The following is a 21693-nucleotide window of genomic DNA, read 5'->3' as shown; positions in this document are numbered from 1 at the left end:
TATAAATACACAAAATCATGGACAAAGTTTAGCTACAAAACCAGTTGTAGCCTTAGGCTACAAACTGGTCTAATAAGATGACATGTGTAAAAAATAGTATGTGCATTGCACATGATTATTTAAGTAAACTTCACTCAATTAACCCTAGTTAACTACACCACCTATTAAAAAAATAAAAAATAAAAACTAAAAGCTAAAACTTCACTCAATCATGTGCAATGCACATGCTATTTTTTACACATGTCATCTTATTAGACCAGTTTGTAGCCTAAGGCTACAACTGGTTTTGTAGCTAAACTTTGTCCCAAAATCATTGTTTCTAAATATATTAAGATGCAATCATTTACCAACAAATGCAAAAACAAATTTTTTTTTTTTATACTAGGCTAGCTATGATTTTTTTTTTTTGTTGAAGTTAGAGCATTTAGTGCTAAAAATTTTAGCTTTTAGCACATAAAAAAACTACTTTATTTATTTTACTATCTCACTTTACAATATACCCGATATCAAATCAAATGTTCTATTTTTTTTTATCACTTCATTTTTTAAAATAATATAAACAACTTATTAAAATAATAAAGGAAGAGAGAGAATTTGAGTTTTGTAATTGAAGGAAGAGATATAATCTTAATAAAATATTGAATTTTATTTTTAACGGCTTGCTATAGTCAACTGGTATTTATACCAGTTTATTGTATATGCAAAACATTTAGCTTTAATTTCTCCAATAACACATGATTTTTTGGTGGTAAAATATTTTTTTTTTCACCAAAATACAATCACCATTATGAATGTTTTTATCCTGGATTGCCTTAATGGCATTTTGATATAATTGGAGATTTTAAATTGAATACAATTTTTATGCAACTTTGCAAACTTTGCATTTTTTTAGGCCAACGAGGAAATGAAGGAATCATGTCAGAGATTTATCTTTTCCCTTTTTTTAGATAAACTACAGAAATTTTATTGCTAAAATCAAAATAGGAGGAAAGAAAATACAATAACAGTATATGTTGGAAGAGAACAAAGCTCGGTGGACCATGAGGAGGAATCCATCCGGTGCTAAAACTCCAATCTTTAAATCCAAACATTTTGGTGTAAGGAGCTTAGATCCAAACCGTTCCTAGGAAGATCTGGACAGCCACCAATGAGAGAGACAAAACCCCACAAGGCTAGCTTAAGATCCACACAAGACAAGGGACGGTAAAAATTGCCACAAAGGGTGAAGAAATACAAACAAGAGGGGTAGGACAACCCTTTGATAGGACAGAGAAATGCTCATGCTGGAGCGGTGCTTATAGCAAAGCCAAGGAGAGATTCTCTCTATTTCCAAAATTTCAACGAAAAGGGGGAGACAGGCTAGACAGCAGGTTTCTCTCTTGTGAGAGAGAGAGCTCAAAACTCACCATCTCACATCATAGATTCTTTTAAGGGAAGACAATTAGGTTGTATTTCAAGAAGGCCATTTTATCTATCTTTTTGATTGATTTAGCTGTTAAGTTCCAAAAGAATGCATAATTTTTTCCCTTTTCTGTTAATAGCTAGATAGAATGATCATTTTGAAAAGGAAAAGAGAAAAGTACAATTACACATATTACACACATAAGAATACAAATATATGGGCCAAAATGGCCCATTAGCATTAATTTTTGAAATATTTAGCAACAGAGCACTGTTTTGGAAATAATTAGGGAAATACCACTTTTTCGGGCTCTATAGCGGCGTTTTCCTGCAAAATTTTTTTATAAGTCCCATAACAGGTTCAAGGGGCCCTATAGTGGCGTTTTTAAGCCCTATAGTGACGTTTTTGGGCCCTATAGCGGCGTTTTCCTGCAAAAATTTTTATAAGTCCCATAACAGGTTCAAGGGACCCTATAGTGGCGTTTTTAATCCCTATAGTGACGTTTTTGGGCCCTATAGCGGCTTTTTCCTGCAAAATTTTTTAGAAGTCCCCATAACAGGTTCAAGGGGCCTTATAGTGGCGTTTTTTAAGCCCTATAGTGACGTTTTCGAGCCCTATAGCGGCGTTTTCGGAAAAAGTGGTATTTCCCTAATTATTTCCGAAACAGTGCTCTGTTGCTAAATATTTCAAAAATTAATGCTAATGGGCCATTTTGGCCCAAATATATGACATATCATTTGTTCTGTTTGGTTTTTCTCTTTTTCTTCTCTAAATTATATAACGGGCCTATCACAAGAAACCCATCATTGCAATACACTAATAACAACAAATACTCGGAATTTGAATTTCTGTTCTGCTCAGAGACAAAAACACAAAGCCCAAAGACTTCATAACAGAACACCCCCCCCCCCCCCCCCCAAATATTTCACTCACTTGCAACTTGTAACTTGTTTATCTCAATCTTTCTCTCTTTAACTTCATCTTTATTAGTACCATCTAGTTCGACTTAGAGGCAATAGTTTAATTTCAAGAAACAAAAAGTATAATCTGATGGCACATGGTTTGATGGTATAATGAACTTTGATAAATTGTCCTTGGCCTAACACATGGAATTTCAGTGTCTTTTGGGAAGTAGAGTAGGGACTTCATTTACTTGAACTAATTGGCTTACATTAAAAATAAAATAAATTTATATGTGTAGTAAGATGAATAGTAATCAATCACTTACATTAAAATAAAATTTTAAAAAATATTTTTCAAAAAAAAAAACTATTGGTGTCTTTGTATGATAAGTAGTAATCTTTATCATTGAGGGGTGTCATAGATATCAAATCATATTGTATCTATAAAATAAATAGAAAAAATGAGTTGGAGTTGAGACAAAATGTGAATTCAATATCTACTTTTTTTTTATACTATATATCATAAATTGTCATTTGTCTCAAAAGTTTTAATAAATAGAAAAAAAAAAAAAAAAAGTGGTTAGAAAAGAAAAAATGTTATTTTCATCATTGAACCATTATTATTCTAACAAGCTTGGTCTTTCTAGTATTGTTTCTTCTTGCTAATTGTCACTGCTATAGGCTAAGTGGGTTATTCAACCTTGATTGATGCAGGTTGGCTTGGGATTGCTTCTATGCCGACTTGGATCCAATGTTGTTGTCCAGACAGTGAGGTAAACTCTACTTTCAATGAGATTTGTTCTCTTTAGCTGTGGGAGTTCACAGTTTTGAACTTCTTTCGAGCTTAGTTACTGCTTAAAGGGAATCATAATTTTTGTTCAAGCCTAGTGTCTTTTTTACTTGTTCATTCTATTCAATGGTCTGGGGTGGTTGATGAGAAAATGTGAAAAAAAATATAGCAGCTAGTGGGGTTTGCCTTTGGCTTCTCATATGGTTAGAGGCAAATTTGGTTAAGACACAGTAGTGATAGAATACCTGCATCCAATCAGCAATTCTGCTAGTCCTAGTCAACCAGAACTAGTTTTTTTGATAGCAAAGTGATTTAAGTTAAGAAACAAAGAGGCTCTTAACTTTTCAACATTTTGAAACACAGAAGTCATGAAACTGTAAATGTAAACAAATTTAACCAATCACTTTAAAGAAATTTCCTATTTTAATCCTCGATCTTCAGAACAATATACAATATTTATTTCCTCCTTTTCAAACTCACACTCTTCTTCTTACTTCTTCAGAACTATATACAATATCTATTTGCTCCTTTTCAAACTCTCACTCTTCTTCTTTGCCTCTGCCGCATACATAGCTCTGAGGTTGTCGAATCTGAAATCACAGGATTTTCCTATTTCTGGCACCACCTTGACTGATATTACTTTCTCTGCTCTTTTTGCATGTTCAGCATCGTTTTGTAATGCTGTTTTACATTTTGAAAAAGTATTTGGAGAGATGTAAGGTACTCCACTCCATTCAGTCAGGTGCGATCCTCCGAACCCTCATTTATAGATTCATATATTGGCAGCGGAATGGCTGACTTTTGTGTGAACTCTTGAACACAGTTCTTGTGCATCAAGACTTCTAGACGGCCTAAACAAATTACATTCACACAAGTTTTAGAGAATACTTTTCTACAGCTGCTAGCAAAAGTATTTTAAGCAAAATATTGCTTATATTATATATAATCATGAACCATATACATATAACAATGACAAGCAATGAGATAGCAGTTTGCAATATTATAAAAAACCATAGACGGCAATTCTACAGGAATACACATCAATGGATCAAATTGATATAAGAACTAAAAGATTAGATGTTTTTCAATACAACGTTATACCAATGTTAACTTCAAAAAGTTTATTTTGTTATTTTTCAAAAGTCTACCCCTGTTTATACACAAAAATTCCACCCCTAAACTATAGGTTTAAAGTGAAACTTGCCCTAAATTTTATTTAAATGATACTTATCACATTAGCAGGAAAAACAAAACCAAAAAAGCTAAAAAACTTACCAACTTATTTATTATTTATTTTCCCAAAATCTCCCATTCTCAAAAGAAAGGCAGCACTAGTATATTTCCTCCATCTCTTCCTTTTGGCTCGCTGTCTTGCTCTTTGAAGATGGCTCAGACCTGTTTGCCAAGTGCATGGACACTCCCTTGGTGGAGCTAGCATATTGCTGAAACGTTTTAAAGAAACAAGGGTCACTAAAATATAAATTAAAGGCCAATACTTGTTCCACATAGTGTGTGCAATAAACACTTCCCTAAACAAAAAATATGTTAAGATACACTCATATTCCAACTCATAGAAACTAGATAAATGATCCTTTTTATAAAAAATAAATAAAATAAATAAAAAAAAGGTTAAATCATACATGAACAAAACACACTTCCCAATTTCAGAAATCCAAACCAATATAATACTCAAGAACAAACAAACTTGAAAGAAATATAATGCATGAAAACTTACAAGTTGGCTCAATTTGATGGAAAACACTATATAGCAGGTGGTTTGGCTAAACTTGGCTTAAATAGGAAAGGGTTAATGGGGTTAAGGCAACAACTTTGAAGAGTTAAGACCCTTTTTCATGTCATATGTGGAGTGAGGAGTGTATGAGGCCTGTCCGGTTTTATAGAGGGAACAAATGCAAGATGGGCCACTTATTGAAGAGGGCCAAAGTTTAAACTAAAACTTTAATTAAGTTCTTGATGTCTTGGACTCACAACAAGTCTTCTAAAAAGTAAAAAATGTTCTCAAAGGAAATGAATATTGTCGTCAAAAAGAGTAGGAGGAGAATGAAGTAAAATTCATTTCGAAGTAAAAAGTGAAGAGTGAAGAGAACCAACATAGAAATGAATAAAGCAATGATTACAAAAGACGCAAATAGTTGCCTATATATGCATCATGGAGTCTTCAGTCTCGGACCCATTTGCACGTTTTCTGATTGTAAATAACAAATTAGCAAGCGCATCACTCAAAGCTTGTTTTGCCATATATAACAAGCTTATCATTTCTTGTTTGTACATTTGCTATTGAGCGGTTCACTGGTCTTTATCCTCTACAGGGAGAGAAGGGTTTGTATTATAACAGAAAAAGGAAAATTTGGGTGGGTGAAGAATACTCTGATGTTTAACCCAAATTTCACAATGTCTTTTCACCCAAAATTCACAAATAGGAATTGGGTTCACTCAAAAATTAAAAACAAGTGCTTATACACATGCAAAAGCAATAATTTTAACATGTATAAGAGAGAAACAGAGTATATTAGAGACCATAAGCAAAAAAGCCAAGAAAGCCATCAACAAAGCCAACTTGAACGAACTTTGATTCTGGGATATTTGATTAATTCAAAGTTCAAAACAACAAACAATAGTCCAAAAACATTTCACAAGAAGCACAGTTTTTAGCCTTTGAAAAAGAAAAAAAAAAAAAAAACATTTATACAGATATTCATAAATACCACCAGTGTTGAAGAGTCAAGAGAGAGAGTTTGAGTGTGTACAGGACGCCACGCCACTGCTGCCAACTTTCCGATGATCATCGTGCAGTGACGCCTCCTCAGCATAGTCGTCCGATCTGCAGCATCTGCTTTTCGCGTATTTGATATTTTTTTTTTTGCTGAATACGCGTATTTGATATTTGTTTCTGACTGTATTTTACTCTGTAATCTGTATTTTGTGATATTGGTAAAGTTAGTACTTCAAGTTAGAGGGTTTGGTGTTTCTCAAAAAAAGTTAGAGGGTTTGGTCTGGAAATGTGGGTGAGTCGCAAGTGGGTATGTGACTGTGTAGTCTGTGTGCATTGGGTCAGTGGGTTTAGCCGCTTAGGTGTAATTTTGAATTATAATTAATAGTAAATTGCAAATTACATTTTAACGTAAGTGTTTAGATTTTACATCATTCTAAAATTTTAAAATTTAGATTTTACTTTCTAAAATTTGGTGGTATTTATATTTTACATCCTAATGTTTCATAATTTAGATTTTACACCCTAAATTTTAGGAGTTTGTGAATTTCAATCCATAAAATTTTGAGCTATTTGAATTTTACATCGTAAAATTCCAGAATTTATGCATGTAAAATTCAAACGCTTAGAAACTTTAGGGATTAAATCCAAATTTTAAAATATCAGAGTGTAAAATCCAAACACCCCAAATTTTAAAGGATAAAATCCAAATTCTGAAATTTTAACTTGTAAAATTTAAACATACTCAAACTTTAGGGTTTATTTTACAAATTTACCCTTGATATAATGTTAAAAGGGGTTTAGTAGCTTGCAAGTATTTCAAAGTGCAAAGTCTTTGTCTTTGTTTTGTAATCTTGGCGGTACTGTAGCTTGCAGTGTGGACAATTACCATCCACACGTGTATTGGGATCATTTTTTTTTTTTTTCTCTCTTTTACATACCTATTGTATTTTTTTTTTTTTTTAATGCAAAGTAGTTCATTTTATTAAGATAAGGATAAAAGCATTATATCTTGAAACACTGTGAGAGTGCTTTTTTCTTTAGCACACAGGCCCAAGGATCCTGGGCCAAATAGTTGTATTTTTGGTGGACTGGGCTTGGTTCACCGCAGCTAAATGGGGGCTGATTACGAACCAAGTTGTGCGCAAGTCACATAAATCTCCTCAAGGCAAAAATGCGATTCCTCCTGGTACCCCGAGCATACTGTCGTGGGATCCCGGGACGTATTAGGCCTGTAAGAACCCAGAATCTCTGGTTCTCTGCACTATTAGGATATATATATATATATATATATATTAATACACATACATATATGTAAGTGAATTTTATGAGAATGATTCAGCCACGAGGATCCTGGCCCCAATTCTCACAGACTTATGCTTTTGCACAAGACTTGTGGGATTTGGAACTCAAGTCCGAGTGGCTTTGCTTGGGCAGGGACTCAGCTTTACAAGCAAGAATATATATGTATTGAGCAGCAAGAAGCAGTAAAGAAATATGCAAAGTAATTGTTAGAAATTCTCAAATCAATATGAGATATTTCATTATTTTTCTTGATTGTGGATTACAAATGTGCTCACTAAGACGTGATATAAGGTTCAAATAAGCTCAAAAATTACAGACTTTGATGGCTATTCAAGCCTCTAAGACTTGCAAAGTTTGAATCCTTTTGAATCCAAGTATGTGCTATAGTGGCTGTTTCTGGGATACCGGGAGACATTCCTCTGTTTTTCTTAAATTTTACAGAGTTCTAATGACTCTGTTATGATATTCTTCCTACTGAAAATCCTCTCCCCCTTCAACATGGGTTTTCTCTTTCTTTTATAGTGTGTTTTCTAGGGCTCCATGGTACTAGTGATTTCTCTCTTTTGCCCCTCAGAGCTCATGCTGTGACAGTTGCTCAAGGGCTGGTCTCTTCCCTTTTTTTCTCATAGTTTTCATCTTTTATTGCTGTTTCTCTAAAAGTCATTTGCTGACTTTCCATTCCGGGGCGTCCTCAACAATTAGCCTTCAATCTCTCTTCTTTCAAGGTTTCTCATTTTTCAGACTTAGTTGTCGGTGTTATTTCCTTGTTGTCATTATTCCCAAATAGTTGGAATCTTTTACTGCTGGGTTGAAAGTTCTCTTCCAGTTGCTTCTACGTATAATTTTCTCATTCTTGGTTCCTTGTGGTACAGCTCCTTTATTCATGAATGTTTGCTTTATACTTTCTGATTCTTTGCTGCACCACTGGGTACTTGAGAAGGACATCTTTGTTCTTCATTTCTTGAGCTGTCTCAATCCCACAGTAACTGTGCTGCATTACCTGAGGATCTCAGGCCTCTGGCAGCCTCTGGGTATCCCAGCCCAGTCCTGAGGATCCCGGGCCTCTGGCAGCCTCTGGGTATCCCGGCCCAGTTCTTTTACTAGATTTTGTTGGACTTTTTGATGACCTTTTTGCTGGAAATCTGAACATAAATTGGGCCTTAATGTTGATTCTTCTTGCTGCTTGAATTGGGCCTTCTTTACTTTTCATGGAATGGGCTTTCTTGTGAAATTTTAGCCTTCAACAAACACTAAGTGCTCAATGATACATAGAGTTTCTTCTATCCAAGAACTAGACTGTAATAGGTTTTTAGTATCAAGACCTAAACTCTAATAGGTTTCTAGCATCAAGAACTAAACTCTGACAAGCATATTGAGCTAGACCATGTGCAGTTTTGTTACCATCCCATGAAACAAAAGAAAATTTGCAATCACTAAACCTCTGAGCATGTAACAAAAACCTTGAGACGATGTTAGAGATGCTTGATAGAGGAGTGGTCGAACCAAGCAGGGAGTGAAAAACCACCTATGAATCACATTCAAAAATTGTAGTTCTAATACCCATCTCCCAAGCAAACTGCATTCCTTCCTCCATGGCCTTGGCTTTAGTTAGAACATAGGTGAGTTTCATCTTTTAGTTTAGTTGAATATTTAATTACATAATGAACTAAAAGTGTAATGTAAATTATTGCATAATAAGAACAAATAAATCTATTTCATAGTTAATAAATAATTGAACACAAAAATAATTAACTATGTAGTTAAAAATTTAATTGTGTTCAATATCTGAATTCCAAAATTTGTTAATATCCTAATTTCAAAAAATGTTTGATTCCCAATTTCGAAAAATTCTCAAACAACATTTCAAAAAATTGATATAGATATAAAAATTTGTGTTAAGAATAGTGAAAACTCTGTGAAGACGATCGATCATGTGATCATGTGATACCTTGTCAATATATAAATAGAAAGAAGTACAATTATTCATGTACTAACACTAGATATATCTTGTCAAGATGATCATGAGATACACAGCATCCCCATGTCCTCAAGATAGGACAAGCATGATTACTTTGTTCATGTACCGTCAAAACTTACTACCACCTATGGAAAATGTGTGTTAGCGAAGACAAAAGATGTTGATGTAATGCATGCATGAAGATGTTTAACACCTAAATTTTCCTCTTGGGTCTCTTTCAATTTGTTATTAGTAGAGATCCAAAGCTTCAAAGGTTGATCTAATAGAGTAGAAATTTTTGGTACACCACTGTCAAATTTGATGTCTTTAATTGCATTTTTATCTAATTTGGAAATTTTAAATTGAATACAATTCTTATGCTACTTTGCAAAACTGAAATTTTTACCCTAATAGGGAACCATTTCATAGATTCTTTAAAGGGGGAAGCGATTAAGTTCTATTTTAAGATGGTCATTTCATTTGTCATTGATTTATTGTGATTGATCTAGTTGTTAGGTCATAGGTGCCAACGAAACGACATTATTTTCTTTCCTTCTTTTCTCTCTTTTCTCTTAATGGCAAAATTAGTAATGGGCATAGACATAATGACAATTTTGAAAAGAGAATCAAACTTTGTAAACTAAAATGAAAATTGTCAAATTTAAGAGAATAAAATGAAACTAACTCTAAATTTTAAGAATCAAAATGTAATAATTTTTTTTTTTAATTCGGCTTTCACACCATGCAAAGTTTAAGGCTATCTATTTTATTTGGTCTGTCATATCACCTATGCCATCAAATGAGTCCCATGTGGAGTCTATTAAAGTGTTTTAGACTTTTAGTGCCATTTCCTAGTTTGGTACACAATGATTTAACCTGTAATAATAATATTCTTGATATGGGAAATTTGTATATCTAAGTTTTTTTTTTTCTCTCTCTCTCTCTAGTCTCTTTCATACTACAGCTCATAGATGATAGAATTTGCATGGTTACTATCACTTAAGTTAATGTACGAGCATGATACTTTGTTAATGTACCATCAAAAGTTATTATGGTAGTGAAGACTGAAAGATCAAAGATGTGGATGCAAAGTATAAGCATTCATCAAAATGTTTGATACAAAAATATTCCTCTTGGGTCTCTTCAAGCTTAAAGTACTTTTCCAAAGGTTGATCTAGTAGTCTAGAAATTTTTGGTACACTATTGTCGAATTTGATTCTTTATATAATTGCATTTTGATATAATTGGAGGTTTTAAATTGAATACAATTTTTATGTTACTTTGCCAACTTGACATTTTTTTTAGCCATGTCATAGATTCTTTTAAGTTGAGCCAATTAAGTTGTATTTCATGATTGCCCTTTCATCTATCTTTGTAAGTCATCTGGCTGATAAGTGTTACCTTTCTCTTTACAAAGGCTAAACAAAATGATCATTTTAAAGAGGAAATCAAATTTGATGAACTAAAATGAAAATCTCAAATTTGAGAGACTAATTAACATGAAACAACTCAAAATTTTAAGACTCAATAATTTAGAGTAAATATTTATAATCTAGTATTAAAAAAAAAGTCTCTACTTGACAATCTGCAAGGTCTAGGGGTATCTTTGGGTGGGTCCTAATCCGATCGTCTATCACATATGCTATTATGAGTCCTGTGTGGAGTCAATCCAAATTCCAAGGTGCCATTTCCTAGTTTGGGAAATAATAATTTTACAGGTAAAAATAATATCCATTATAGGAAAATTGCTTTTATAAGACCTATTATGTCACTTTGCACTACAGCTCATAGATGATAGAAAAGTTGCAGAGTCACTATTTCCTGAGGATTAGAATGAGTCGCCTGAGTCTTTGAGACTTTAACTCTTTAACAGGACAATTGACCTCTAATACACATAATTGCTACTTGGAATATTGTAATTTGATGTAAATAAAGTTGACAAATGGAACAATTAACACTCGTAATTTAAATTTCAGTGACCAATAACACCTACTTAAAACTTTTTTTTTTTATATAATTTGATAATTACAATGGGAAGTAAAGATTTGAACCTTATACATGTTTGTTGAAAAGATCAAGAATTGTTAGTTGAATTACAAGATTATTGGCACTTACTTGAAAGTGCTCAATAAATAAACTTTAGAGATTTTCAACGAAAAATAAATAAATAAACTTTAGAGACTGACAAGGTACAATTTGATGGAAAACACTATAGTTGGTGGCTTGGCCTGGTCTTTGAGTAGTTCAGGGGAAAGTGTGTGGCTGAGAGAGTGTAAACTCTATAGTGGCTTAAAGGGGATAGCGAAAACAGGGTTAAAGGCAACTACGTTGAAGAGTTAAGACCCCTTTCTCATGTCATGTGTGGAGTGGAGAGTTTAGGGGCTGTCTGGTTTTATAGAGGGAGCAATGCAAGATGATCCACTTATTGAAGAGAGCAAAAGTATAAACTAAACATTAATTTCTTGATGTCTTAGACTCAAAACAGGTCTTCTAAAATATAAAAAATTTCCCAAAAGAAATGAATATTATTGTCAAAAAGGAAAATGATGTACAACTCATTTCGAAGAGAAAAGTGAAGAGAACCAACAATGGAAAGAATAAAACAACAATTGCAAAAGACAGATTTGTACAACCCATTTACACGTTTTCTGACTGTAATAATAAATTAGCAAGCACATCACTCAAGATGAGAGAGTGTAAACTCTATAGTGGCTTAAAGGGGATAGCGAAAACAGGGTTAAAGGCAACTACGTTGAAGAGTTAAGACCCCTTTCTCATGTCATGTGTGGAGTGGAGAGTTTAGGGGCTGTCTGGTTTTATAGAGGGAGCAATGCAAGATGATCCACTTATTGAAGAGAGCAAAAGTATAAACTAAACATTAATTTCTTGATGTCTTAGACTCAAAACAGGTCTTCTAAAATATAAAAAATTTCCCAAAAGAAATGAATATTATTGTCAAAAAGGAAAATGATGTACAACTCATTTCGAAGAGAAAAGTGAAGAGAACCAACAATGGAAAGAATAAAACAACAATTGCAAAAGACAGATTTGTACAACCCATTTACACGTTTTCTGACTGTAATAATAAATTAGCAAGCACATCACTCAAGCTTGTTTTGCCATACATTACAAGCACATTATTTCATGTTTGTACATTTGCTATTAAGTGGCTCAATGGTCTTTATCCCCTATAGAGAGAAAAGGCTTTGGATTAACTCAGAAAAAAGGAATTTGGGTGGGTTAAGAATACTCTGATGTTTAGTTTTACCCAAAGTTCACAAAGAGGAATTGAGTGAGTGAAGGATACTGCTCTGCAGCCCATAATGTTTGTTCAATCAAAGATTCCCTCTTTAAGGCTATCTCTTTTGGTGGGTCATATCACATATGCCATTGAATGAGTCCCATGTGGAGTCCATCCAAGTGTGTTAGTGCCATTTTCTAGTTTGGGAAATAATGATTTAACCGGTAATAATAATATCCATGATGGGAAATTTGTATTTCTAAGTTGTTTTTTTCCTTCTCTTTTTCATGCTACAGCTCATAGATGATAGAATTTGCATATTTACTATCACATAAGTTAAATGCATACGAGCATGATACTTTGTTAATGTACCATCATAAGTAATTATCACGTCAAATTTGGTAAATGGGTGTTAGTGAAGACTGAAAGATGTCTACGCAAAGCATTCATCAAAATGTCTGAAACAAAAATATTCCTCTTGGGTGTCTTCAAGTTTCAATTAGTTAATAGTGGATATCTAAAGCTTAAGTACTTTATCAAAGGTTGATGTAGTAGTGTAGAAATGTTTGGTACACCATTGTCCAATTTGATTGCTTTAATTGCATTTTGATATAATTGGAGATTTTAAATTGAATACATTTTTTATGCTACTTTACCAACTTGAAATATTTTTTAGGCTAACAAGGAATCCTGTCATAGATTTATTTATTTATTTTCGTTGAGATAAACAACAGAAATTTTATTTCCAAACATTTTGTTGTAAGGAGCTTGAATCCAAACCGGTCCAAGATCTGGACAAAAACCCCCACAAGGTTGGCTTAAGATCCACGCAAGGGATTGCATAAACCTGCACAAAGGGCCGAGAAATACCCACAAGTGGGGTAGGACAACCCTTTGACAAGATAGGAAGAGGCTCATGCTAGACCAGAGCTCATAGCGAAGCCAAGGAGAGATTCTCTATATTTCCAAAAATTCAAATGAAATAAGGCAGGAGAGAACTCACAGCTCACCTTCCCTTCACATGTCATAGATTCTTTTAGAATGAGACAATTAAGTTGTATTTTAAGATAGTCATTTTGTGATTGATTTTGCTGTTAAGTGCTAAAAGAAGGCATCGTTTCTTTTTTCTTATTCTTTTTTCCCTCTCTCTTAACAGCTAGAATTTGAAAAGAAAATCAAATTTGATGAACTAAAATGAAAATCTCACATAATGATCATTTTAAAATGGAAAAGAGAGGTAAGACTACACGTAATAAAAAATAAAAAATAAAAAATAAAAAATAATAAAAAAATTTAAAAAAAAAATAAATAAATAAAAAAAAAAAACCCTATCCTCCTATTGATAAATTAGTAGCCTATATCTGACTTAGGTATTGGAGAATCCCCCGATAGAAATCCTCTATGGTCTGCCTAGTGTCTATTATTCCTCCTTACAAGTCTCCATGGACTGAGCTGACACGGGAAACACGAAATCAAGTGACATTCCAACAACGAACATCCACCCCTACTGTTGAAATCAATTCAAATTCTGAATGTAACATTCTTTTTCTAATCAATATTTTAAATAAATAATTGTATGTATCATACAGGACAGGTTTGAATCATGATACTCTTGAGCAAAAAATTCTTGGAAGTAGAAAATGTTAGGATAGGGTTTTGAATAAGAGTAAGATTGGAGACATGCTTAGGTTAATTATTATCCTGGTGGTGAGTTGAATCATGATAATGTTCTAAAAGAACCTTTAATTGACATTGAGCTAAACTAATTCCCTAGTTTATGAGTAATAATTAGTTTTATTTAATAAGCATCTAAGAATAAAAATATATGAGAATATTTCATCTGGTCTGCTGTAGCACGTTGGCAATTCTTTGGTAATTAAGAATCCAGGTTCAAATCGTGGCAGCGGAGATTCTTTTTTTCTTTTCTTTTTTTCTCTTCTCTAATTGAGATAACGGGCCTATCACAAGAAGCCCACCATAGCAATACACTAATAACAAATACTCGGAATTTGAAGTTTTGTTCTGCTGAGAGACAAAACCACAAAGCCCAAAGGCTTCCCTCATATCCAAACACCCCCAATATTTCACTCTCTTGCAACCTGTTTATCTCAATCTTTCTCTCTTTAACTTCATCTTTATTAGTACCATCTAGTTTTACTTGGAGGCATTATTAGTTTAATTTCAAGGAAAAAAAATTATAATCTGATGGCGCATGGTTTGATGGTAATGAGCTTTGTAAATTGTCCTCGGCCTCACACATGGAGTTTCATAATATGGGAGGTAGAGAAGGGACTTCATCACTTAAGCTAATTGGCTTACATTAAAAATAAATAAATTTATTGGTGTAGTACGATAAATAGTAATCAATCAATGACTTATATTATTCAGCCAAAAAAAAAAAAAAAATCAATGACTTATATTAAAAAATGAACAAAACTTATTGGGGTCTTTGTATGATAAATAGTAATCATTATTGAGCGGCACAGTGGCGGCTCAAAGAATTTTTTTCAGGGTGTTCCTCAAGGATGTTCCTCAACAAGCATAAATTACATAATCTAATAAAAAGAAAATTTTGTATATTGACAACAACAACAATCAAAAAACACGCAAATACATAAAATTTACAATTGTCTTTTACGAGTTTTCATATTTTGAAATCGTTGCATGATAGTCTCATTATCAATACTACAAACTACATCTCTTTCAATATACACAATCAAGCAATCTTATTAATTATTGTTGTTGTTTTTTTTTTTTTTTTTTTTTTTTTTTAGAGAGAGTTTCAACCTATGGCGTCCGCTCCTGATGATAACTCTTTTATCATCAGACCAAGACACTAATCAGTTTTTAGTATAGGTAGGGATTGAACCCTAGATCTTTTATACAACCATCAGAGACTTTACCAGTTGAGCTGACTGGAACCCACAATTATTGTTGTTTAGTTGTTTCATTAATTTGTTTATCTTTTATAAACTATAATTTGTTATATTGTTGTTTCATTAATTATAAATTAAATTATTAATTGTTGTTTAACCTAACATAATTTAATTTGTTTGTCTTTTATAATGTACTCCCTCCGTCCCACTTTGTTTGTCCTTTATTCCATTTTGGGATGTCCCAAAATATTGTCCTGTTTCTAAAAATAAAAGTCATTAATTTACTAATGTTCCTATTATACCCCTATTAATTTACTAATTCAATTTTTTGATAAATTTATTTAAGGGTAGTTTTGGAAACTTATACATTTTTAAAAGATAGACAAGACAATAAATGATGTTTCCTTAAAAAATTTGACTTTTCAAACAGGACAAACAAAGTGGGACGGAGGGAGTATTGGTTAATTAAATGATTAATTATTGTTTATTAGTTGCTTCTCCCAATTAATTATTGGTTAATTAAATTATTGTTTATTAGTTGCACTAGCACACACCCCATCCTCATGTGCATTTACTTCCCCTAATTCAAATATCCCACCCCAACCCCATGCCCCCATCCACCCCCCACTCAACAGACAAGCCCCATGGCCCCCAATCACAAGAGCCAATCAGATAAATTCACAATCACAAATCACAATACACTAAAAGACAATTAATTGTATCTCATCAACACCAACGGATAAAGCCAAAAACAGGGCAAATATTAATAAAGTTATAAAGTAATCAGCCAATCACAGTTCAAATTTTATCAAATAAAGTCTTAAAGAAGAGAGAGAGAGAGACTCTCATTTCATAATTTTCATTTCACTTTCATTCTTTAGATAAAGAGAGAGAACTGAGACAGAGAGTAGAGAGAAACCCATTAACCCAATAAGCAAGAACCCATATATGTAAGAGAGAAAAAGAGAGAAAAGTTAAGTGTAAAGATGAAATACCTTCAGTCACTATTTCAAGGATTAAAAAGAGTCGCCTGAGTCTTTGAGACTTTAACTCTTATACATGTCAATTGGTAGTCTAATCTAAGTATATATGTGTGTGAAGCTCCATCCTAAAAACTTGAACCCCGATCCTTATCCCCCACACCCCAAAAGTATTTATACTTGTGGAGTGACTATCGCACCAAGGGTGCACAGTGATTGGAATATCGTAATTTGATGTAAATAAAGTTGACAGTTTGAACAATAACACTCGTATTTTAAATTTCAACAACCAATAACACCTACTTAAAATATTTTTTTTATAATTTGATAATTACAATGGGAAGTAAGGATTTGAACCTTATACATGTCCGTTGAAAGATCAAGAATTATCAATTGAATTACAAGGATATTAGTGCTCACTTGAAATTTTAAAAACCAAAAGCATTCAATAAGTAGACTTTAGAGAATTTCAACGAAAAATAAATAAATAAACTTTAAAGACCGACAATATATATCCCCATTTTTATTTAATTTACAAATTACAATAAGTTGGGGGTGCTTTCAAGTGGAGGATTTGAATTCAATAGATGAAACTAGGCCTATTTCCTTCTATCTAGCTAAACTAACCACACAATATGTCTATAGAAACACTCCTTGGCTAGCAGAATGCATTGACATTAATTAAGTTTTCTTGAAATTTTTTTTTTTTTTTTCCCTCTTAGACAATAACTCTAGCCTAATCTAAGTTTTCTTGATTATTAAACCTAGTCCACCTACACTTTTGAGACAAACAACACTAAAATCAACTATGTTAGGCATCAATTAGCCGACCTACACTTAAACTACACTAATGGTTGATTTAAACCTTCCATTTTCAAAAAAATTGTATCTCAATTGGTTTTAAAAAGAGACATCTAAAGTTAAATCCCCCACTTCCAACTATTGAATCATCAACAAAAAATTATTATTATTATTATTATTATATAAAACTGAAACCTCTAAAACTCCCACAATTTTCCACGTCAACAATATTTATATAAATAATAATAAATCTTTTTTTTTCCACCAAATACAAATTACAAACCCGATTCTTATTAAAAGCCAACTATCTCTCAAACAAAAAAGTCTAAAAGTCTAAAACCAACCGTTCTCTCTACTTCTCCAAGTCGTTCTCTCTGTATCCCTGATAGTCCACCATAGCCATCTCTCCCACCCATGACTGAGCCGTTACACATCATAGCCATCACAAAATCTCCAATGTCGCAGGCCCAGTTACGCAGGTGAGATGCTCTTAATATCATGTATCTAATCTTTCCCTCTCTCTCTCTCTCTCTCTCTCTCTTTCTAAATATTTGTTTTTTAATGTTCATTGGCTTTGCTTCTTTTTGTTGATTCCTTGACTGAATTACTGTTGTTGCTTAAGTAATATTTTGATTTTTTATTCAGTTCTTTTGCAAATACTATTGTTGGGTATTGTTAGGTTTTTTTTTTTTTTTAATTTAATTTTGTGAATTCTTATCTTGGTTCATGTGACTACCACTTAGAAACTTGATTTTAGTGTATAGTTCTCTGTAGGCATTTATTTGTGAGCCTTTTAATTCTTGATGCAAATTTGAAATTCATAAGGAATTTTAAATTCTAATTCTTTGGGATTGTGTATTTGAAATTTTAGTGGAAACAGAGCTATGGGTTTGAATTTTTTATGATTCATATGTCAGATATTGGGATTGGTATTGACGGTGAGATAGGTTTATAACTACTTATTGTTTATATACATTGTTGACTTTTTGTTTTCTTCTTATTGTTTTTCCGTTTTCTGTTTTCTCTTTTCCCTTTGCGAGAAGAAACCCATTGAAGGTTAAGAAGAAAGAACAGAGTAGCCTTGCACCACTGATCTGCCAGTAAAATCACTATGGTAAATTGATTTCTTTTATTGTTCCCTTTAATTATTTACTATCACGCTACTGTTATTGTTCAATTTCTTCTTCACTAACATTGTTGACTTTTTGTTTTCTTCTTTTCGTCTTTCCGTTTTATGCTTTCTCTTTTCTCTCTGCGAAAAGAAACCCAGCAAAGGTTAAGGAGAAAGAACAGAGTAGCCTTGCACCACCGGTCTACTAGCAAAATCACTACGGTAAATTGATTTCTTTCATTGTTCCATTTCATTGTTTACTATCACGCTACTATTATTGCTCAATCTCTTCTTCAATGTCACGCTACTGTCTTTTTGGTTCCTTCCACTAATTTGATAGAAATATTGTTTTTCCATTGTATGTTTTGATTTAGACAACTTTAGTCAATTTTCCAAATTACACCACATTTGCTTTGGCGATATAAAAACAAATGTTAGACATGTTGGTGAGAAATATAAAAGCCATGGAAGAGTTTGGTTTCTGGCTTTAAATTATTCTTGGCAGAATTTGATTAGTTATGTAGTTCCATATATTTAATACTCCTCAATTTGTTTGTTCTACCTGTTTGTTGTGTTATTTTGTATTACAGGAACTGTTTAATTTGTCAATAGGATGTGTATTTCTGTTTTAATTTTTTTTTTTTTATAATAACAAACGTTAATAACTAAGACATTGAAATTTTGTGCACACCATGTGTTTGACAAAATGCCTTACTCTCGCATTAGTTTATAGCCACTTTATGGTTTGTGACTCTTGGTTTTAGTTGCTATTGGTCATTGACTACTTTTTGTTATGTATCAATCATAAGTCATGATGATATGAAAAATGAGTAGAATTTATTTAATTCGGCAACCTACTTATTTTAAGAAAAGTGTTAATGTAATTTAAAAGTTTCACTTATTAGGCCAAGAGCAGCAACTTTTGTATTTAAATTTTTTGAGATTAGTGTGGAGCATTTCAGTTAAAAAGAAGCTTGGATCTGTCACAAGCCAAAAAATATATTAATACATCAATAAAAAACTTTGGCTAAAAGAAGCTTTTGCGTTTTGATTTTCCTAATTGTAAAATATGGCTCTGTCATAACTAAACAACCATATCTTATAACAAATTGATGACATTTACTTGAATCTTCTTTGTTCATGAAGGTAGTAAATAATGAACTTTCTCTGTGATCATACTTGTGTTTTTTCTTAAATGAAGGAGGAACATTATAAAATGCAAAAAAAAGGTGAATGTGCAATGCATGATATTGCTCCAATATTTATGTTGACCTTAAATAATTAGGAGTTAAGTCTTAATTTTGGAACCTAAGAACCTATTGTTGATGAGAAAAATAAACTAAAGAATTTGATGCTTGTGACCCTAAATAATTCCGTACCTCTCTTTCTTAATTTCTTTATAATTATTACTATAGCATTCATCTTATTGAAAAAACATAGTTTAGCTTAAGATTGTCTAATATTGATTCTTTTGATATTTGGGTGTTAATGAACAATTAGATTCTTGGACTGCACAAGATGCAGCTATTGTTAATGATACACCATATACTGAATATTTGCTTCTACAAACACTGTAGTCTGTGAGATCATATTAACTGCAATTTCATTCTCTAATTCATTATAAACTGTGTGTATGTGAATGTGAGGTCATACCTTGGAAATTTTTATTGATTTTTTTGACCATTGGTTATGAGATTGATATTGAACTTGGACTTGGTTCTATCCATTTGGTATATAATTTTAGAAGATAATTTCAAGCTTTGTGAATGAGGGGTTGGGAAACTGTGAAGTGGGTTAGGAAATTGTGAAGTGGATCTGATTTGATTATGATTTATTTCATGGCGTGATTATGAATTTTAGTGTGATTTAAAAGTGACTTGGTGTTTTTCAATATATTATTGGAAATGAATTGTGAGTCTACAATTGTAAAGTCTCATTACATTAGAGTTTTGCTGATTTGATAGGGCATTTTGTGGTGGCGTTGGTATTGAACATTGAATTTTGATATTCTTCTTTTGAGTTTTAATTTCGTGTTCTTTTTGAGTATTTTCAGTTTAGTTGGATTTGAAGTTTCATAGGAAGGATTTTGTCTAGGTTTCAACAAAAAATGGTTTCATGATAGTGGGACCAATAAAATTTTTTTTTTTTTTTTTGGAAGAACAGTGGGCCCTTTTTTATTTAATTTTATTAAATTTGCTTGAATTATTTGAACATTTACCCCAAAAAAAGATCTTTAATTTTGCCTCTTCCTCATTTAATTTACATAGACAATTGTTTTTCTTGGGCTGAATGAATTGTTTACTCTATTAAGGTTACAACTGAGACATTATATAGCACTTACATCCATTCAAACAAACACATAAAGTTGTACATTAAGGTCTATACAAATAAGACAAAGACAAACGACCACGTCAATTAACATCAATCACTCACACATGAACCATTCTTCTTTTTTCCTTGCTTTACCCTCTTTTTCTATTTGCTGAGATAGAGTAAATTTGTGGTTTGGTAAGAGTACTTGCAGCACACAAATGAGAATTACTATAGTTCACAATCAAATGAGTTTTACTATAGCTCACAAATGAGTGTTTTTTGGAACATGCAACTCCTACTGCCAACGGTTTGAAGCCATGTCATATCTGTAATGCAGTAAAGATAAAAAGCAAATGAGTGTTCCCAAGTAGATCAAAGATGACTTTTGTTAATCATGTGGAACTAACAAAAATGTGAAAACCATAAATGCAGGGTTCTAAACTGATCATTAACATATCAAAGGGAACAGCAATAGTTAAGGCCACCATATGCCAGTCAAGTCTTCACGGTTTTGCTTTTGTTGGAGGATTATTAGCAAGTCCACAAAATCAGGTAAAGGTAAAGGCAAAGGAATAGAAGTGAGCACACCAAATGAACATGCATGGATTTGGGTGTACATGGCTTATGATTTAAGAAATTGTATAGTAATTGCATACATAATGCTACCTTCAGCAAAATTAATCAAATAATGTAGTATGAAGTCCCATAAAATTGTGCCACTACTTTTCTTAGGTTATTACAAGCAAGATTCCAACCATTGCCATTGCATAATTTTTATTTTATTAATCAATCAGATGCAAGACCCTAATTGATAGTTTAAATTTTAAAATTAAAACAAAAGAACATATTTAATGACTATTATGAAGCAACAAGGAAGAAGATACAAAAAACACTTTAGAGTTTTTTTTTTCTCAATTTATTTGAAATATTGATTAAGTAGTTCTTTAAATTTGTGTTTCATACATTTTATGGATAGTTGTGGATATTAAAGATTTAATTCTTCATTTTATTTTAAACTTAAATTTGTGTTTCATACATTTCTATTTCATTAAATTTATACACAATAGCTTTCTCGTGCATTGCACGGGTTAGCGACTAGTTATTATTATTACTATTATAAACCTTTTTAAAAGGTTTCATGTAAACTTTCTAATGAATTCTTTTAGAGTTGTTAGAAGCTCATGCAGTCATGTGATAGTCAATTTAAATGAAATTTATTTCACACTATAAAGTTTAAGAAACTACATGAAACTATAAGCTGGTTTAAAATTTATATATATTTGA

The 21693-nt window shown here is 32.3% G+C and overlaps 1 long non-coding RNA gene across 1 annotated transcript; it reads right to left on the bottom strand.

The window, feature by feature from the left end:
* Positions 1–3463: 3463 nt before the first annotated feature.
* LOC115968805 lies at positions 3464–6054 on the bottom strand. Its single transcript, XR_004086798.1, has 3 exons — positions 5824–6054; positions 4370–4536; positions 3464–3945 (listed from the first exon to the last, which is right to left on the bottom strand). It is a non-coding gene; the product is annotated as an uncharacterized LOC115968805 (long non-coding RNA).
* Positions 6055–21693: the final 15639 nt, after the last annotated feature.

Source organism: Quercus lobata, chromosome 11 (genome assembly GCF_001633185.2).
Source record: "Quercus lobata isolate SW786 chromosome 11, ValleyOak3.0 Primary Assembly, whole genome shotgun sequence".
Taxonomy (NCBI): domain Eukaryota; kingdom Viridiplantae; phylum Streptophyta; class Magnoliopsida; order Fagales; family Fagaceae; genus Quercus; species Quercus lobata.
This window is presented reverse-complemented; position numbering and strand designations above follow the sequence as displayed.